The sequence below is a fragment of the Cannabis sativa genome, chromosome 5 (genome assembly GCF_029168945.1).
Source record: "Cannabis sativa cultivar Pink pepper isolate KNU-18-1 chromosome 5, ASM2916894v1, whole genome shotgun sequence".
Lineage (NCBI taxonomy): Eukaryota > Viridiplantae > Streptophyta > Magnoliopsida > Rosales > Cannabaceae > Cannabis > Cannabis sativa.
Genome location: NC_083605.1, coordinates 23,330,553 through 23,337,298, shown reverse-complemented (window position 1 = coordinate 23,337,298; position 6,746 = coordinate 23,330,553).

The following is a 6,746-nucleotide window of genomic DNA, read 5'->3' as shown; positions in this document are numbered from 1 at the left end:
ACGAAATTATCCTAATTCCTCTTAGCTTATTCATTTCGAATTAGCTCAATAACATATCATTGGATGAATGGTCTATAAATCATTTAATGTCATTCTATTTTCTTTTAAGAAATTAAACGACACTTTTGATTATATTCCTGAAATTCTATTCCACAATGATATAAGTCTTCAATCTTAGAAATCTCCTACTTGTATGGAAAATCTGACTTAGAGTTTAAATTAGTAGTGGTGGTCCAAGAAAGAATTACTCATTTTATTTGGTATAAATTAAGTCTTTGACATTAATTTTAGATTCCAAACAAAAATTTTCTTATATTTCTAATTCCAGAATACAATACAGTTACACTTTCACAAGTGTTTAATAACCATTTTCTATCATTGGTTTCAAACTGTGTGGAATATGAGTTTAGTATTCTGTGACCAGGATCCACTTGCACTATTCTATGAACTCATTGAAGTAACTAAACCTTAGTCATCAAAAGACACAACCACATTTTTATTAATCTATGGCATTTGTATCTTGTTCATAGTGGTTTTGACAAGATCAATCTCTACAAAGAGTTAATATGCCTATATCCACTGAAAGTTGTTCATATCATTCGTAGATGGATGTACATTCAGGGGTGGATATGAGTTTTTCGTTGCATTCTTAAAACGATAACTCTAGATTATACCTTATGCAAAGAAATTTGAAATGTTTGAAAAATTTCATTAATTTCTAGCAATGGTGGAAACCCATTAAGGTAAGTGGTTAAAGATCTTGCGAACTAATAGGGGTGGAGAAATACTTAGTAGATATGCAGTTCAAAGGTCATTAATTTGATTTTTGAATTATATCCAAACTTACCTCCCCAGAAATTTTGATTTGCATATTGATGATTAGTTACTAGTTGTTGCCTAAGACCTTCTATGGTAATACAATTTCAGAATGATGTAATGGTTGTATACTTAATGTAAATCATTACTAGATTCATGGATGACCTAATCAAAATCTTAAGAAAAGCTAGAACTGTTAACCATGGTTTGCATGTTTGTTAGCTATTCTAAGTGATTAGGGGTGGACCATCCCATAGTCAATAGATAAGAAAGTGTTTGTTTAAACAAATACTACTTTTCTAAGATAATGATTAAGTCTGAAAATAAAGTAGAATATAAAGGAGATATTTTTTTCTTGATTCCAAAAGTGTTCTGTCATCTTTGACATATGATGATCCCACTGCCTCTGTTGTCTTGTCACAACCAAAGAGGTCAATACCATTTAGTTTTCTTAGACATAATTCACGGTATCTTGTCGTAGTGGGAGAGTTTCTAGGAACTCACCTTCTTATGACTTGGAAGACACTAGTGATTAAAATCCATTGTGAGTTTAAACAAGTAATGGATTGTCAAGATAAGAAACTAAGAAGAAAGCCAAGAGAACTATAGTTTGATCCATTCACATGGAGTAACCTAAAGTTTTCTATTACAAGGACATAAAAGGAAATTTTTGTTAATAAGTCTATTCAATGGACTTAACAAAACTTCCTGTTCCTAGTATTATAGGTTTGAGTTTATCTTAACCTATGGCTTATGGTATAACTGGTAATTACTTACTCTAATGCAAGCAACTTACTTTAGTAAGATGCTGAAGCATTTTCTTTCTAATGGCAATCTATAGAAGCTTCTCAACTTCTAGGCATAGATTTTATCTAAGGAAAAGTCTTAACTATTCCAGAAAAGATAAAGCCATGAAAGAATTCCTTAAATCAACAGTAAGAGGTCTCAGATATGCTTTAGTATGCCTTAGACCAGACACCTGCTGTTGAGTGGGAGTAATGAGTAGGTATCAGATTAATCCAGGAGAAGAACATTGGAAGACAATCAAGTAAATCTTAAGATTAATAAGAGGAAGTATATGTTAGTCAATAAGAGTGTGTTTAAAACTCTTAGACTACACATTAGATTTCGAGATTTGCCTTTGTGCTAGAAAATCTTTCTGATAAGATGGTGATTACTCTGGGGGTGGAATAGTAATTTTGGAGAAGTGTAAAAACCTATCTGAAGTCTCTAGGTCTACCAGAAAGGGACTGAATGTGAAAGTTGCAGGAAAGGTACTTATTCAGTCTAAGGAAAGTTCTATACATTTTTGGCACCATTCCAAATTGCCTAAACTACTAGTGTTATTTCCTGATTAACCGAAAGTAGTTGCCAAAAGTATAGAATCCAATATCCCAAAAAGAGTAGACATATATAGAGGAATTTCACATTATCAATGATTTTGTGATTAAGGAAGAGTAATGGTGGAGAAAAGGGTGTGTTTAATTCAACCTTTCAGATCCTATTACGAGGAGTTTACTACTACTACACTTGATTTGTATATCAAGGTGTTGAGATTATTTGAAATGCACATTTTGTTTTATATTAGTGCAAGTGGGAGTTTGTTGGGTTTTATGCCCTAAATAAAACCCATTTCAATATAATCATATTTACTTATTAATATAGATCAGAAATAACATTTAATGTTGCATGGTTCACATGATTTATTTCATGATTATATGTACATAATGTATGAATTCATCTTAAACCCTTTCACATACTTGATCCTGTTTATTGTGTTGTCATCACTTTGGAAAGTAAACATGACTATGTGAATAAAGTTTCCTAGATTTATCAGACACAGAGTTTTACTGATATGATAATCTACAACAAGAGTTTACTTGCATTTGGAGAAATGCTATGTTCTTTCCAGAACATTGGTTAAAGTAAAGCTCAGGTTGGATGCATGGAGTATGCATCCAAAGGGACCGATATTGAACTTTGACTTAGATTTATTAAACTTACCATAATATCTATTCAAGTCAATATCGCCTAGTTGATCCTAGATCAAATGATCTTAATCCTGTTATGATTAGGTTCAATCTCAAGAGGCTATTCATGTTCTTTGATTTGTTAATTAAGCCTACTTTTTGGTCTGGGTGATACGTACATTTTGGGAACACGGTAGTGCAATTGAGTGGGAGCGCTAACATAAACATGAAATCTATAGCTTCTATCTGGCGAATAGTAAGAAAAGGATGATCTCCTTCGAGCATGACCAAATGAAAATTAATGGTGGAGTACTCATTTCACATAAGCTGAAATATCATTTATACGGGGTTAAGTGTTTTAAGGATAAAATACATTGTAGGGTGTAACGGTAATCTAATCCCTTTACAGTGTAGATCATTCATATAGAGGATCATTGATCAAATTAGTATTATAACAATGGATAACTAATGATGTGTCTATATGGTGGAACATATAGAGCATTCTATATATTGAGAGTGCAATTCTAAGTTCTATGCGTGGATTCAACGAAGAATTAATAAGTCAGTGAATTTAGGTTATAAATTCTTGATTTGCTTATTGGAATCTCGGTTATATAGACCCATGGTCCCCCCACTAGTTGAGATAATATTGCTTGTAAGATTCATATAATTGGTTTTGATTAATCAATTATAATTCTCAAATTAAGGGCGAAATTGAAATGAAAGAGTTTTAGGGGCATATTTGTTAATTATGATACTTTGTATGGTTCAATTAATAAATATGATCAATGACAATATTATTTAACAATTTTTTATAGTTATTAAATAGTTAGAATTGGCATTTAAATGGTTGAATTAGAAAGTTGGCATTTTTGAGAACATTAGATGCAAAAATGATAAAATTACAAAATTGCAAAAAGTGAGGCCCAAATCCATACTGCCATGGCCGACCACTTTTATAGGAATTATCCTATGATATTTGCATTATTTTAATGCCAAATAATTCAAACCTAACCCTAGTGGAATGCTATAAATAGATGGCGAAGGGTTCAGGAAAATTACACTTCTCATTCAGAAAAACCTGGGCCTTCTCTCTCTATACCTGGCCGCCCACTCTCTCTCTCTCTTCTTCCTTAAGATTTCGAAATGCTTAGTGATTAGAGTAGTGCCCACACACAGCAAGTAATACCTCAATCATAGTGAGGAAGATCGTGAAGAAAGACTTTCAACAAGAAGGAGTTTCAGCATTAAAGTAGGAGAGAAAAAGATCTAGGTTCAGATCTTGATAATACTCTGCGACAGAAAGGATACAAGGGTTAGAGATCTGAACGGAAGGAGTCATATTATTCCGCTGCACCCAATGTAAGGTTTACTAAACTTTATATGTGTTTATTTCATCGTTTTAGAAAGTTCATATTTAGGGTGTTAATCAACATACTTGTGAGTAGATCTAAGATCCTGGTAAAATAATTTCCAACAACAGTTCAAGAAAGATTTCCCTTAGGCAAAGAAAGAAGAGCAGAAGCCAGAGGCAAAACCCGTACCTGCTCGGGTGTTTGCCATCACTCAAGCTGATGCTGCAGCAGTGCTTCTGTGGTCATAGGTTAGCTTCCTATCAACAACTCCTTTTATACTGTGTTATTTGATTCGGGAGCTACACCCTCATATTTGGCTACATGGGTAATCTATCTTTTGGATAGGCCATGTGATTTTAATTAAAGAGGGTTTGGAACCCTAATGCCTAGCGGGGAGTTGGTTATCTCCAATAGGCGCATTAGGTCTATGCCAGTTAGAATCGAAGATAGGGAGTTGAGTGCTAACCTTATAGAGTTGGAATTAACAGAGTTTGACACTATACTTGGGATGGATATTCTGTCCAAGTATTCAGCCAGCATAGATTGCAAACGGAAAATGGTGACTTTTTAGCCAAAAGGTGAAGATCCATTTGTTTATGTTGGCTCAGTTCAGGGGTCTCAGATCCCGATTATTTCAGTATTATGGGCTAGAGATCTACTACACAGTGGTTGTGTAGGATTTTTAGCAGTTGTGATTGACTCCACCAGACCCGAAACATTTGGGCCTGAGGTAGACAGAGTTGTTAAAGATTTTCTCGACGTATTTTTTGAGGAGTTACTAGGATTAATGCCACAACGAGAAATAGACTTTGTGATTTATTTGGCACCTAGAGCCGAACCAGTTTCTAAAGCTCTGTATAGAATGGCTCCAGCAGAACTCAAGGAGCAAAGTTACAACTTCTGGGGATGCTTGATATTGGGTTTACCTGACCCAGTGTATTGCCCTGGGGAGCTCCGGTTCTGTTTCTGAAAAAGAAAGATGTTCCCTCAAAATGTGTATTTATTATCGGGAACTAAACAAGATGACAATTAAGAACAAGTATCCGTTGCCCAGAATTGACGATTTATTTGATCAGCTTTAGGGGAAGACTGTGTTTTCAAAGATTGATCTACGATCTGGTTATCACCAGCTCAAAATTCGGGAAGAAGATATACCAAAGACTGCATTTCGAACCAGATATGGACACTATGAGTTTCTGGTAATGTCATTAGGATTGACAAATGCTCCTGCGGCCTTTATGGATCTCATGAATAGAGTATTCAAGGATTTCCTCGATAATTGCATCATAGTGTTTATCGATGACATCCTTGTGTACTCTCAGTCAGAAAAGGAGCATCATCTTTGAATGGTATTGCAGTCACTTAGGGATCACAACTTGTATGCAAAGTTTAAAAAGTGTGAATTTTGGTTGTCAGAGGTATCTTTTCTGGGACATATTGTCGGAAAAGATGGAATTATGGTTGATCCGAGTAAGATTAAATCAGTGAAGAATTGGCCGAGGCCAAAATATGTGACAGAAGTTTGAAGTTTTCTTATTTTAGCAGGGTATTATCGACGTTTCGTCAAGGGATTCTCTAAGATCTCTATGGCACTAACCGAGTTAACTAAGAAAAATCAGCAATTTGTATGGTAAGACAAATGTGAATTAAGTTTTCAAGAGTTGAAGCAATGTTTGATAACAACTCCAGTGTTAGCTTTGCTGTTAGATCAAGAAAAATTTGTTGTTTACTATGATGCATCCAGATAGGGTCTAGGATGTGTTCTGATGCAAGCTGACAAAGTTATAGCTTATGCCTCTCGTCAACTAAAAGACTATGAGCAGCGCTACCCAACACATGATTTAGAGCTTGTTGTTGTAGTATTTGCTCTAAAAATATGGCGACACTATCTTTATGGTGAGAAATGTGAGATTTATACTGATCATAAAAGTCTCAAGTACTTTTTCACCCAGAAAGATTTAAATATGAGGCAGAGAAGGTAGCTGGAATTGGTTAAAGACTACGACTGTGAGATTCTGTATCACCCCAAGAAAGCCAATGTTGTGGCTGATCCACTGAGTAGAAGAGGTCCTGGGCAGGTTTTCACTACTGCTATGATATCTCCTCAACTGGCTTCAGAGATGGTTAATGAGGGAATTGAATTTTTAGTTGAAAAATTGCATAACTTAACACTCCAGTCTGATTTGCTAGAGAGAATCAAAAAGGCGCAATTAGAAGATCTTGAGCTGGTTAAGATTCAAGATGAGGTAATGGCTGGTTGGCCTAAAAACTTTTCAATCTTGAATAATGAAATGTTACTGTTTAAAGCTTGAGTTTGTGTTCCTAACGTTGATGAACTTAAGAAAGAAATCCTTGATGAAGCTCACATCACACCTTATTCACTGCATCCGGGAACCACCAAAATGTATAAGGATCTAAAACCCTACTTTTGGTGGCATGGGATGAAAAGAGATATGGTAGATTATGTGTCCAAGTGCTTATCCTGCCAACAAATCAAAGCTGAGCATCAAAGGCCGGTAGGGTTATTGCAACCTTTAGCCCTTCCTGAGTGGAAGTGGGAGGACATTGCAATGAATTTCGTGGTTGGTTTACCTAGAACTACAGG